The sequence below is a fragment of the Neofelis nebulosa genome, chromosome 17 (genome assembly GCF_028018385.1).
Source record: "Neofelis nebulosa isolate mNeoNeb1 chromosome 17, mNeoNeb1.pri, whole genome shotgun sequence".
Lineage (NCBI taxonomy): Eukaryota > Metazoa > Chordata > Mammalia > Carnivora > Felidae > Neofelis > Neofelis nebulosa.
Window position 1 is genome coordinate 17,249,587 of NC_080798.1, and position 13,468 is coordinate 17,263,054.

General features: G+C 40.6%; 1 protein-coding gene and 1 pseudogene across 1 annotated transcript in view; both read left to right on the forward strand.

Annotated features, from left to right (window-relative positions):
* ZNF568 (zinc finger protein 568) overlaps positions 1 to 13,468 on the forward strand; it is a 166,859-nt gene that overhangs the window by 125,557 nt on the left and 27,834 nt on the right. The window lies entirely within an intron of this gene.
* LOC131500334 (3-oxo-5-alpha-steroid 4-dehydrogenase 1-like) lies at positions 8,787 to 9,523 on the forward strand (annotated as a pseudogene).

Sequence of the window (13,468 nt, forward strand, 5' to 3'; positions counted from 1 at the left end):
TACTAAAACCCTAAATAAAGGGTGATTGAGAAATGGGTAGTTTTAGGATACCAACGTGTCACCCTATATAAAATACAACTTTATTTTTTTTAAGTTATTAGGATATCACCATGATGATTTTTTTAAACTTTATTTATTTTGAGAGAAAGAGCATGAGCAGGGGAGGAGCAGAGAGAGAGGGAGACAGAATTACAAGCAGGCTCCTTGCTGTCAGTGCAGAGCCTGACGTGGGGCTTGATTCCACAAACCATGAGATCATGAACTGAGCTGAAATCAAGAGCTGGCCGCTAAACCGACTGAGCCACCCAGGCACCCCTAAAATATAACTTTAAAGTGGAAAGATCAGGGGCACCTGGGTGGGTCAGTTGGTTAGGCATCAGACTTCAGCTTAGGTCATGATCCCCCCAGTTGTGGGTTGGAGCCCCACACTGGGCTCTGTGCTGACAGCTCAGAGCCTGGAGCCTGCTTTGGATTCTCTGTCTCTGTCTCTCCCTACCCCTGCCCCAGTCGCACTGTGTGTGTATCTCTCAAAAATAAATAAACATTAAAAAGTTTTTTTTAATTTTAAGTGGAAAGATCAGTTTCATCACTGGTCAATCTCAGCCTCAAAGTAGGACAACTAAGTATTCTGTGCTAATTGATGTTATACAGCATAAAGACAGAGCCAATAATTTTTAAAATCTAATCAAATGTTTAATTTCATTTACTAACAATACACATAAAATGTAGAGAAACAGAAGCAATCAGGCAAGTTGCGTTTTCTTCAGGACAACTAACCTGTTTGATTAATTAAAGCAATGGCGTGAAAACAAAGGAATATTCTAGATTAAGAGAGACTTCAGAGACAACAGCAATGCATGGACCCTCTTTGGATTCTTTTCTGATGAAAACAATGGCAAAAAAGACATCTGGGAGTGTAGTTGTAACACTGCATTTTTCTGATAACTAATGATGTGGAATATCTTTTTGTATATTATAGGCCATTTAGGTATCTTCATTTGTGAAGTGCCTATTGTATATTGTCCACATATTTACTGGCTTGTATGTCTTTATTAATTTGTGGATATATGTTCTGGATATATATTCTTTGCCAGAGATATGAATTATTTCTCCCACTAGCTTGACTTTTTACTTTTTTAAAGGTATCGCGTAATGAATAGAATTTCTTAAATCTTAGGGACATCTAATTTATCAGTGTTTTTTTTCTTTTATGGTCAGTGTTTCTTGTATCAATTTTAAAAATCCTTGCCATACCACGGGGCACCTGGGTGGCTCAGTTGGTTGAGCATCCAACTTTGGCTCAGGTCATGATCTTGTGGTCTGTGAGTTCCAGCCCCACATGAGCTGTCAGCACAGAGCCTGGGCCCTGCTTCAGATTCTGTGTCTCCCTGTCTCTCTGCCCCTCTCCCCCCACTCTCTGTGTCTCTCTCAAAAATAAATAAACATTAAATTTTAAAAAAATCCTTGCCGTACCAATATCATAAAGACATTTCCCTATGTTTTCTTCCAGAAACTTTGTTTTACCTTGTACATATAGGTCTGCTATTGGTTTTGAATTATTATGTATAATTTGAACTAAGGATCAAGGTTCATTTTTTTCCTCACATAGATATCCAGTTGACTTAGCACTATGCAATGAAAAGACCATTATTTAACTATTGAAATTCAGTGGCTTCTTTGTCATAAACCTGGTGTCTAAAAATGTTCAGTCTATTTTCGGACTTTCTATTCTGTCCTATTATCTACTTACTTATCTTTGCACCAAACTACAGATTTGTTTACTGTGACTTTATATTATTTATTTATTTTTTTATTAAAACAATTTTTTTTTAATGTTTGAGAGAGACAGAGAGAGACAGAGTGAGTAGGGGAGGGGCAGAGAGAGAGAGACATAGAGTCTGAAGCAAGCACCAGACTCTAAGCTGTCAGTACAGGGCCTGATGCAGGGCTTGAACTTCAGGAAACTGTGAGATCATGACCTGAGCCGAAGTTGGACACTTAACTGACTGAGCAACCCAGACTTCCCCAACTGTGACTTTAACACAAGTCTTGATATCTGGAAATGTAAATCCTTCAGCTTCTTCACATTTCCTTAGTGATACAGATCCTTTGCATTTCTGCATATATTTTGGAATTGGCCTGACATTTTCCACAAAAAATTGTGCTGAAATTTTTGGGGGGATTACATTTAATTTATTTATTAATTTACATGAAAATTGAACAATCTTAGAATCTTAGAATCTTAATCTTAGAATTCATGAATATGGTAAATCTTAGAATCCATGAATATGGTAAATCTAGGCCGCCATTCATTCCAGTACACTTGGAGACAACAGGCCAGTGAGGAAAGAAGGAACAGTTTAATCGGGAGCTGGAAAATTTGTTTTTTTTATTTGGCAAAAAGATGAGATCTAACCTTCAACAATACTCAAAGATAAAGCCATACAGATGAAGGATTTTAATGTTAAAACTTAAAACACTGGTAAAAATATATATATATATAGTTGAATACCTTTTAGACATTGAGGTAAGAAAATATTTCTTAAAATAAAACACACAAATTGTTGATTAAAACTGAAACAATTTATATATTTGGCCATTGTAAGTGTTCAGTCACCATCAAATGAAATTTTAAAACACAAAAAAGTTATAAATTAGGAAAAGACATATGCCATACACATAACTAATAAAGAATTGATATCAAGAATATATATACTTTGGGGGATCCTGGGTGGCTCAGTCGGTTGGGTGTCTGACTTTGGCTCAGGTCATGATCTCATGGTTTGTGACTTCAGGCCCTGCATCTGGCTCTGTGCTGATGGCGTGGAGCCTGGAGCCTGCTTCGGATTCTGTATTTCCTTCTCTCTCTGCCCCTTCCCCATTTGCACTCTCTTTCTCTCTCAAAAAATAAACATTAAAAATAAAAAAAAAAGAATATATATATTTCAAACATTTCTAAAATCAGTAAGAAAAGCAAGGAGCCACTGAGTGGCTCAGTCAGTTGAGCATCTGACTCTTGATTTTGGCTGAGGTCATGATGTCATGGTTCATGGGACCAAGTCCCTCGTCGGACTCTGTACTGATAGCACAGAGCCTGCTTGGGGTTTTCTCTCTCCCTCTCTCTCTGCCCCTTCCCCACTCACATGCACTCTCTTTCAAAATAAATACATAAACTTTAAAAAATATATAAATAAAAATAAAATCAGTAATAAAAGTAAAACAACCCAATAGGAATATTGACAGGAAACATAAACAAGCATTTCAAAAAAGAAAGTATGAGATCAATAAATATATGAAGAGAGATTCAATGTAATTAAGGATAGGAGAAATGCAAGTTCACAAGCACAGCAAAATATCATTTTACATCCTCCCAATTAGGAAATTTAGAGTCTAACAATAATGTATCAGTCAAGGCCTTTCAAGAAATAGATATCACTCAAATTGGGTAAGTTGAGTAGCAATTATTAAAGGAACTATTTATAAAAATGTGGACAGTAATAGAGAAACCACAATATCCTGAGACAGAGATCCATTATTACCCTAAGCGTGAGAGGAGTCAGGGGAAGAGACTACCAGAACCCCCAAATAGAGAGGGCTATGTGGAAGGGAGGCTTGTCAGGAGCTGAGACTTTTAGCTGAGGGACATAGTCAATACCACACTTCTACAAGGACAAAAAGGAGGTGGGGAGATAAATGCCTCATTCACTCTCCTCTCTCTCTCTCTCTCTCTCTCTCTGTCTCTCTCTCTGATCTCCTGGTAGGCAGATGGATGCAACTAGAAACTACAAAAAACAAGGTACAAATTAGGAAAGTATATTTGTTATATACATACCTGACATTGATGAAATCCATACAGGTCAGCCTCTGGGGCATAGAGTAGGGTGAAAAGGGTACAGAATTGATGGGGAGGGGCAAATAGAAGCTATTCAATACAAATACCAAGTGTTGGAGAGGATGCGTGTTCCCAAGTTCAGTTGTTAATTACTTGTAGGAACTTAAATGAGTAGGCCATCTTGTAAAATATTTCGTTTTATCTTCTGTGGTTGCACATTTACATGCCCAGGAACTCCATTCCTAGGAATACACCCAAGATAAGCTCTTACACATGAACACCAGGAGACATATACAAGAATGTACATTGTTGCACTGCTCTCAACAGCCAAAACACAGAAATAACCCAGATGTCCATCAACTGGAGAAAGTGCTTTGTTCTCACAATGGAATTAATTATATAGCAGTCAAAATGAATAGCAATGTCACACAACAGTACAGAAAATCTTATGATAATGTTAGAAAAGATTCCAAAGATTACATATAATTGACCTTTTTATAAAGTAAAAAATAATTTGATAAAAATCTACTTTTTAGCAAAACATATAAATGCAGTAAAACTACATAGAAGCAAAGCAAGGGACTAATGAACACAGGATTCAGGATGATATTTGCTCCATTTGGAGAGGAAGGGGTAAGGGTGAGGTTATATATAATAACATATAGGTTATTATCAAAGTTAAAGATAATATGCTGGGTGGTGGGTTCATGAGTACTATAACATTATTTAAAATAAATAACTTTGTTGATCAGTTTAGGACAAATTATGATGTTATGACAAATGACTCCAAAAGCCTAGGGACTTACAACAACAAGGAATTATTTCTCATATCCATGTCCATTATAAGTTGGCAGCTGTTCTGTTCCATACCACCTTTATTCCAGGACCTAGGTTGAAGAAGCAGCACTTAGAACATAAAAGTCTTGTGGCAGAGGGAAAAAAGAGATGGTGAAACCATTCAACAGCTCTTAAAGCTTCTGCTTTGAACTGGCTATGTCACTTTTATACATTGCCATGCCTGATATCAATGGATAGGAAATATAATCTTGATATTATTTTATAATATCAAAATCTAGTACACTAACCAGCTAAGTAACCTAATGTAGAAGTGCTATTATTTATATAACTTATATGCACCTGTGGGGCACCTGGCTGGCTCAGTCAGTGGAGTATCCAACTCCTGATCTTGGCTTTGTGAGTTCAAGCCCCACGTTGGGTGCAGAGATTACTTAAAATAAAATCTTTAAAAAAAAAAAAAAGCCAAAACCCTATGTGCACCTGAGGTAAAAGAATCAAACAGGACCCAGCAAAACCAAAGATAAAGTTAGGAGGCATGGATCAGGTATCTATATTTCTTTTCAACAGAATTGCATTACATATAATTCTCAAGTCCAAATGATGTCCTAAAACTTGACTTAATGATCTCAAAAAGAAGCAGCTCTGAAAAAAAAAAAAAAAACAAGCATAATCACATACTTCCTAAGCCTATGATTAAGATATAATATCTGTAAAGTCAGAAGTTTCAGATGAAATTCTGATGCAAGAGTACTGTTAGTTGTCCTATGATTTTCAAAGGATAAATTGGAAGTCTCCATTTCTATATGGACTATACCCCAAGAATTACTAGGAAGGGTTTGCAGGGTTTTGCTAAAGTAAGAAGAATGGGTACATGCTTTATTTAATCATGTTATAGCAAACTTTCCCTTTGCATTGAATGTATTGGGTCTCAAAGTTTGCCTAAAAGCAACCTAGATTTTGGTTGGCTTGTGAGAAAATTTGATTATTTTGAGGCCTGTAGACCAGGGGAAATGGGCCAGATCTCTAATCAGAAAGAATCCCATGTCTTTCCTAAAAATTGCCACTGGGCCTAGTGAAAAGTCCTTTCACGAGGAGTTAAATGAGGACTGAGTATGCTGAACCACGTTAAAATGTGGAGGGCAGAGGCCAAGATCCTTGGTGTAGAAGACTATTTCCAGTTCAGACGTGTGAGAATGAAGAAGACAAAACAGAAGGAAGAGAGGAAATGAAGGAAGGGGCAGTGCTATTTTAAGACCAAAATAAACTTTCAGGACTTATGAAGCCTTCAGCACACTTAAAATCAAATGCAATAAAAAGCACAGCCTACATCAAAATTATTTTTATATATCTACATAAAACACTATTGAGAATTAAACTGGCCAAATTGAATTTTAGAGACACTGGATTATAAATGTTAATTTTCCTATTGTAGTTCTCATATCTTAAAGCCTATACGTAGGTCTGAAATATTTGTAGGCCCTTGATTAGTCCACAGGTGTCAGGCTGTTTGCCCATCATTACTTTTTCCCTTTTCTCTACCCTGACTCATGTCTCTAAAACTTCCCCACCCATTTATTTAATGACTGAAGGGTTTTTTCTTTCTCTTTTTTATTTTTATTTATTTTTAATTTATTTTAATGTTTATTCATTTTTGAGAGAGACAGAGTGTGAGTGGGGGAGGGGCAGAGAGAGAGGAAGACACAGAACCTGAAGCAGGCTCCAGGCTCTGAGCTGTCAACGCAGAGCCCAACACGGGGCTCGAACCCACGAACTGTGAGATCATGACCTGAGCTGAAGTTGGACACTTAACCGACTGAGCCACCCAGGCGCCCCTCTCTTTCCCTTTTTAAAAATTAGAGTATAATTTACATATGGTAAAATATAAAAATCTTAAGTATACATCATATGGATATAATTGTGTATTTACTATCCAGATCAAGAAATAGAATATTTCCATCCCCTCAGAAAGTTCCCAGGGATTCTTCCCAGACAATAACCATCCTCTTCTGAGATAATCATTCTTCTGACTTCCATTTCCATAGATTAGTTTTGCTTATTTCAAAACTTTATATAAGTGGAATTAGACATTGTCTTTGGTATCTGGCTTCATTTGCTTAGATACTTAACAGACTTAATTGCTTAACCAACTGTGTGATCAATCCATCCGTGAAATCTGTGAATTCATGGATAAATCCATCCACGACTCCATCCATGTGGCAGCAGTTTCTTTTTATTGCTGAGTAAGCATACCATAATTTGTTTATCCAATCACCTGTTGATGAATAATTGGGTTGTTTCAGGTTTGGGACTATTACAAATAAAGCTGCCATGAACATTTGTATACAAGTCTTTGTATAGATCTACGTTTTCATTTGTCTTGGATACATACCTAGCAGTGGATTCGGTGGATCCTAAAGAATGTATATGTTTATGAAAGTTCTTAATTTTTGACACTGTTAATTCAGTGTCAGTAGTTTCATTTTTCTTAGCTTGGCAAGCCATGGAAAGTTAGCCACTGATGTGTACCGATAACTTTGTATACCAACAAATACAGATTAACATCAGCTGCATTGGCAGCTGCTTGGGTCAGAGTGCCAGCATCAAAGCCAAGGCAAAGCTTCAGCAGCTGTTTCTGGAGCATAACTAATGACTGTTTTAGTGTTCCCAAATAACCAGCTGCTATATCTCCTCTAACTAAATTTAACAACTGAAAGCATCATGAGCAACCATTTTATGTAATACTCCCAATATAGTCTCTGTTAAATGAGCTTGGTAGAGAGCTATGCTATGACTGGTGCCCACTCCAAAGTTGTTTCTTACCATTGATGATCCCTCTGCATGTATTAGAGAGGCTTAAGTAACATGCAAATTTGTGGTATCAGCCTCAACCATTGTGAAATTTTACTTTCTTGTTGCATGTTGGATAATAACTTTCTAAGATGTGGTGGTCTAATGTGCAAGTGTGATCTCTGCTACGTCTGGGAGTTGCTTGAAGGGACAAATATTGAGAGGGTAGAGAGTAAACCGTAAGTGTTATCTAAAATGTGGGGCACTGGAACTGATCTGATCTTTATTTTATCTTTTTAACATTTATTTATTTTTCAAAAGACAGAACATGAGCAGGGAGGGGCAGAGAGAGAGGGAGTCACAGAATCTGAGGCAGGCTCCAGCCTCTGAGCTGTCAGCACTGAGCCTTACATGGGACTTGAATTCACAAACCGCAAGATCATGACCTGAGCTGAACTCCAGTGCTTAACCCACTGAGCCACACAGGCACCCTGGAACTGATCTGATCGTTAAATCAAAATGATAAAGTGAAAGTAGTTACAAATGATAGATGAGTTTGCAGCCAGTAAGGCACGTCCCACAGGATGACTAATGCCCTCATGTTAGAGGTGGAAGAGGGGCACCTCTGAATAAAAGATATTATCTTTTGCAGTTTCTTAGACACTGGTCTGATCTTTACTATATGGCCAAGATGGGACAAACAAGTGCTACAGGAGGGAGATTACAGCCAGCTTCGAATTTTTTTAAAATGATTTATTTTGGGGCGCCTGGGTGGCTCAGTCGGCTAAGCGTCCGACTTCAGCTCAGGTCACGATCTCACAGTTCGTGGGTTCGAGCCCCGCGTCGGGCTCTGTGCTGACAGCTCAGAGCCTGGAGCCTGTTTCAGATTCTGTGTCTCCCTCTCTCTGACCCTCCCCCGTTCATGCTCTATCTCTCTCTGTCTCAAAAATAAATAAACGTTAAAAAAAAATTTTAATTTAAAATGATTTATTTTGAGAGACTGGGGGGGGGGGGGGGGGGGCAGAGGATCCAAAGCAGGGTCCATGCTGACAGCAGTGAGCCTGATGTGGGGCTTGAACTCACAAACTGTGAGACATGACCTGACCCCAAGTCGGATGTTCAACCCACTGAGCCACCCAGGTGCCCCAGCCTTGAAATTTTCATTAAGGATGTAAATACGATCTTATTTTCTTGGGAGTCTTTGGTCATATTAATTACAATACTGAAAGCCATATAGCTATTTCTTCAAAGACCAGGTAAATATCCCATCACATCATTTGTTTTTTAGAGTAGTATTTCTCAAATTGTGGTTAAATACAAAGGTTTTTTTTCTTTCTTTTTTAAAATCTGCAATCTGGCCTGCCCTCCGGACCGCAAGGGGCGGAGGTGGGGCTCGATGCCTGGCGTCTGCTGCCTGCACTGGCCTCAGGTAACCGCAGCCCCCACCCCCGGCCCCTCGCCCCGCTCTATAAGTGGCCCGCCGCCGCGGACACTGGGCCATGGGCGCGCCCGCTGTCCCCCGTGATGGAGCCGGCCGAGGGGTGCCACCTGGACGCGTTCGCCTACCTGCAGTGCGCGCTGGGCTTGCTGGGCTCGGTGCAGCTGTTGCGCTGGGCGTACGGGCGCTGTGCGTCCCCGCGCCCCACCTACCAGCTGCCGCAGCGCCTGCGCCACGCGCCCAACCGCAGCCTCCTGGCCACGTTACTCCTCCACTACGCGCAACGGTGCTTGTTTTTTCCCGTTTCTGATCCGAGGAGAAAAGCCGATGCTCCTATACGCATGTACGCTGGCGTTCGTGTTGTGTATCTATAACGGCTATTTGCAAAGCAGATCTTTGAGTCAGTATGCGGTGTATGCTGATGACTGGGTCACTGATCCCCGATTTCTAGTAGGTTTCTGCTTGTGGTTAATAGGCATGCTGATAAACATCCATTCAGACCATATCCTGAGGAATCTCCGGAAACCAGGGGAGACAATATAAAATACCAAGGGGAGGCACTCTCTTTACCTTTTACTCTCCCGAGCACAGCAGTATCACCAGTGGTTCCTTGAAAATTTGAAGATTATCCAAAATTCAGGAAAATTATAATCCCATTTTTATTGTAAGTTTATTGTCAGCGGGATGGTCTTTGACTTGAAGCATTTTAGTGATGTGTCTCTAGGGACTACATAAATGAATTACTCTTCTGTCATTTTCCTGCTACTTCATCTTTTTCAAGATTTGCTCTAGGAGTGTTTTCCTGATAAATATGTAAGCTGCCTAATACCAAGCTAATAACGGGCTGCACACCGGGTCGAGAATCTGCAACTCTGGGTCATTACAGGTGACCATTTCTCTGATTTTGGAGTCTCCTCTTTTGGCTGTGTACAGCTAAGTGTGCACAAGATCAGGATTACAAGCCATTTCTGATGGCCTCTGTGGACTGAAACGTGTCACCGCCCCTTGTACTACCCATTCCAACCATCAGTTCAAGGCCAAAGGTGATGTTGCCCCCTCCCCTGATAAAGGCAGGGCTGTCTCCGTTGTCCCTCTCACCCCACTGGGTCAATGAGGCCAGGGGCACCTGCAGGGTGGTCACAGCCCCAGGGAAATGCCCAGGCTCTCACTGTGGGTGCTGTGCAGCGGAGAACTTGGGGGCAGAGAAAGGAGACACAAGGGGCCCAGCTGAGGCCCAGACAAGAGGCCTCTGGCACCTGTGGCAGCCTGGCTCCCCAGGTGACTCCACTCAGAGCAGGGTGCTGGGTGCCTTCATGTAAGGGGTAAGGTGCTCTGTCCTCTACTGAGAGGACTTCTTGGAGGCCCTGGTGGGAGCAGGGAGCCCCTTATGCTGATCACCACAAGGCATCAGTAGTCTGTGGTTAAGATGATTTTTCTTCCTTCCAGGTGGAACTAGCAAGTTGTAAGGCACTTTTTTCTCAGTACCCTCAGTATTCCAAAACAGTATCTGGAAACAGAATGTCTTACTCTAGATGCACTTGAGAGGTCCACGGAGATAAATCACAGGAATAAAATTCACCACGTATTGCCAGATATGTAAAAGAAATCTCCAACTAGAAGGCTGTTAAATCTCTGGGCTGCTCTGTGAAGCTCTGATGGGACACGTGGTGGAGGTCCCCTCCTGGCCAGGGACAGCACTGCCTCGGTGGCCACCACAACTGCAGAGCCAGAAACTGCAGGAGCAGGGGAAGAAAGGAGGAGACCGTTCACTCTGATCTGCTGACCTGTAGGTCCAGAGCACGAGCAGCCCCTGGCTCCCTGTGGGCTCTGCGCAGCCCCTTCCTGGCTGACCTTCCTAGCCACGGTGTCCCTCTCTCACGCGGTTTTATGTAGAAGCCATGTGCTCATTGTTAGTGATTTGTAGAGTCTCGTTTGGTTTCAGAATTGCACAGCAAATGCTCCCGATGCAGCTATGCTTCATTTTAACTGGGAACAGAACGTTTTTGAAAAGAAATTTTGTTATTCAATGAACTTCATTCCTTTTTCTGACCCTTTTCCAATTACTTGAAAACACGAAGCAATAAATATTTTGGATCTCCTCAGGAAAACTCAAAAGTCTGAACAAGTCACGATGGATTTGGGCTGCTGTGTTCTGGAAAGAGCACCCAGCTGGGAGAAGGATGCCAGTCTGAGAGCTGGAGAAGCTCACTGTGATTTTTACTCCTTTATATGAACCGCCTGCATGAAGGAACGCTTGGGTTAACTCAGGCTTTGATGTGTGGTTACTGCTTTCACCCACCCACACTGGGTGGACGGTTAATAGGAACAAATCCTCTTCTATCTTGTCTCCCTGCCCTCCCTCCATTTCCTAAAAACTGTCACTTAGCAAATTGTCATCAATTACTGTGTTAATCATAATGAGATTAATAAATTTACTTCAAGTCCAAAAAATAAAATCTGCAATCTGTTACGAACCCAGACTTTTGGAAAATATAATAAATATAAATTGTTTGAAAAAGGAAAAAAGACATACAAAACACAAGCTCTAAGATATCAGCCTTTTATTTGGAATTTTCGCATCTATGATCACAAATGTTAAAATAATTAAACAAGGATGCCATTAGACTGAGATAGTTCTAATGCCTTGGTAGCTTACCAAAGCAAATCAAAACCTAACCCAAAATCAATGCACCCCTATCAGAGAAAATAAAACTTAAGAACAACCTATAACAAACAGCCAAGTTAGTTTTACCAAACAAGGCAACTGCTTATGCTATGTCTAACCAGATAATTTCCTTGCTGTGTTTCAGTGTCTTCTCTTTTTTCTTTTTAATGTTTATTTAATTTTGAGAGAGAGAGAGAGACAGAGCATGAGTGGGGAAGCAGCAGAGAGAGAGGGAGACATAGAATCTGAAGCAGGCTCCAGGCTCTGAGCTGTTAGCACAGAGCCTGATTCAGGGTTTGAACCCATGAACTGTGAGATCATGACCTGAGCCGAAGTTGGACGTTTAACCAACTGAGCCACCCAGGCGCTCCTCAGTGTCTTTTTTTTTTTTTTTAATTTTTTTTTTTTTACGTTTATTTATTTTTGGGACAGAGAGAGACAGAGCATGAACGGGGGAGGGGCAGAGAGAGAGGGAGACACAGAATCAGAAGCAGGCTCCAGGATCTGAGCCATCAGCCCAGAGCCCGACGTGGGGCTTGAACTCACGGACCGCGAGATCGTGACCTGAGCTGAAGTCGGATGCTCAACCGACTGAGCCACCCAGGCGCCCCAGCCCTCAGTGTCTTTTCTATAAAAAGACCTCTCCACTAGCTCCTGTTGGTAGAGTACTCCTAACACTTTCAGTCTGATGCTGCCTAATGGAAACTCACGTACACTCAAACTCTTGAAAATTTAGTGCCTCAGTTTATCTTTTAACCCAAGTAAAACTAATCAATACTTTTCTTTTGGCCTGTCTAATTAGAGAGTATTCTCTAAAACTAATTAGAGAGTATTCCATCTTTTTCTGGCATCTGAATAAAGTGAAAAATCATTATTCAAAAAGTAGTTAAAACTCAGCTATAGCCATCTGGAACCTTTTAACAGTACAGTTTTAAAGACATATTTACATTTAATATGGCTATTCTGTTCAGGCTTTCTACTTCTTAGCAGAAATTAGTAATTTCAATTTCACTGCAAAATCTACAATGACTCTACTGTGGTTATGGAGTTGCTCATAACAGCCTCCAAATTCTTTTAAATTCTATATCTATGGTTTAACCTTTCTCCTTTCTAATGTTCTTCTTCTAATTTGTTTCATTTTGTTATCATTTATCAATATTGCGTCTCGTGTATCTTTTAGAACCAAACTCTACATTTTAAAAATCTGACCAACTTTTTTGTTTTCTAGTTCATCAATTTCAGAATCTATACTTACTCATTTTATATTTAACAAAATTGAATAAGTAATGTTTCATAAGGACAAGATAATGGCGACAATCTAAGGGAATACTTTTTAAATTTTTTTTTCAACGTTTTTTTTTTTTATTATTATTATTTTTTTATTTATTTTTGAGACAGAGAGAGACAGAGCATGAACGGGGGAGGGGCACAGAGAGAGGGAGACACAGAATCAGAAACAGGCTCCAGGCTCCGAGCCATCAGCCCAGAGCCCGACGCGGGGCTCGAACTCACGGACCGCGAGATCGTGACCTGGCTGAAGTCGGACGCTTAACCGACTGCGCCACCCAGGCGCCCCAAGGGAATACTTTTAATGTTTATTTTTGAGAGCGAGAGAGAGAGAGGGAGACATAGAATCCGAAGCAGGCTCCAGGCTCTGTGCTGACAGCTGTCAGCAGAGATCCCGATGCAGGGCGGAACCCATGAACAGCGAGCTTATGACCTGAGCGGAAGTCAGACGCCTCACCATTTGAGCCACCCAGGGGCCCCATAAGGGGATACTTTTAAAAGAAAAAAATTACAATTACACATCCTAACAATTAACTACTGTTAACAAATGTTAGTGTAACTTTCCAAAGACTTAGGACCCAAGTGCATTTCTACCTGTATTTATGTACTTATAACAAGTTTGAAAACACTAATATATGGCATATAGAGTTCAGTACTAGTA